Genomic DNA, 1,122 nt, shown 5'->3' with positions numbered 1-1,122 from the left:
TGAGAAGATGATGGAAAAGGCTTGCCATTGCTAAACTGTTTCTTCCACCATTATGGTTGTTGAAACCTTATTGAGGTCTATGTTGATCCTTCCATGAGAGATTTGGATGATTTCTCCATGAAGGATTATAGGTGTTTCCATAGGGTTCTCCCATGTAATTCACCTCTTCCATTGATGGGTTCTCAAGATCATAAGCTTCTTCTTCAGATGAAGCGTCCTTAGTACTGCCTGGTGCAGCTTGCATTCCAGACAGACTTTGAGAAATCATATTGACTTGCTGAGTCAATATTTTGTTCTGAGCCAATATGGCATTCAGAGTATCAATCTCAAGAACTCCTTTCTTCTGATTTGTCCCATTGTTCACAGGATTCCTTTCAGAAGTGTACATGAATTGGTTATTTGCAACCATTTCAATGAGTTCTTGAGCTTCTGCAGGCGTCTTCTTCAGATGAAGAGATCCTCCAGCAGAGCTATCCAATGACATCTTGAACAATTCAGACAGACCATCATAGAAGATACCTATGATGCTGCATTCAGAAAGTATGTCAGAAGGACACTTTCTGATCAATTGTTTGTATCTTTCTCAAGCTTCATAGAAGGATTCACCTTCCTTCTGTCTAAAGGTTTGGACTTTCACTCTAAGCTTACTCAATTTTTGAGGTGGAAAGAACTTTGCCAAGAAGGCATTGACTAGCTTTTTCCAAGAGTTCAAGCTTTCTTTAGGTTGTGAGTCTAACCATATCCTAGCTCTGTCTCTTACAACAAAAGGGAATAGCATAAGTCTGTAGACCTCAGGGTCAACCCCATTGGTCTTGACAGTGTCACAGATTTGCAAGAATTCAGCTAAAAACTGATGAGGATCTTCCAATGGAAGTCCATGGAACTTGCAATTATGTTGCATTAGAGAAACTAATTGAGGCTTAAGCTCAAAGTTGTTTGCTCCAATGGCAGGGATAGAGATGCTTCTCCCATAGAAGTCAGGAGTAGGTGTAGTAAAGTCACCCAGCACCTTCCTTGCATTGTTGGCATTGTTGTTGTTTTTGGCTGCCATGTCTTCTTCTTGTTTGAAGATCTCTGTTAGGTCCTCTACAGAGAGTAGTGCTTTAGCTTCTCTTAGTTTTC

The 1,122-nt window shown here is 40.5% G+C and overlaps 1 non-coding gene across 1 annotated transcript; it reads left to right on the top strand.

The window, feature by feature from the left end:
- The first annotated feature begins 542 nt into the window (after positions 1 to 542).
- LOC130942651 (small nucleolar RNA R71) lies at positions 543 to 646 on the top strand. Its single transcript, XR_009071216.1, has one exon. It is a non-coding gene; the product is annotated as a small nucleolar RNA R71 (small nucleolar RNA).
- The last annotated feature ends 476 nt before the right edge of the window (positions 647 to 1,122 follow it).

The sequence above is a fragment of the Arachis stenosperma genome, chromosome 7 (assembly GCF_014773155.1).
Source record: "Arachis stenosperma cultivar V10309 chromosome 7, arast.V10309.gnm1.PFL2, whole genome shotgun sequence".
Classification (NCBI taxonomy): domain Eukaryota; kingdom Viridiplantae; phylum Streptophyta; class Magnoliopsida; order Fabales; family Fabaceae; genus Arachis; species Arachis stenosperma.
The sequence above is the reverse complement of the archived record's forward strand: the minus strand, read 5'-3'. Positions and strand labels throughout refer to the sequence as shown.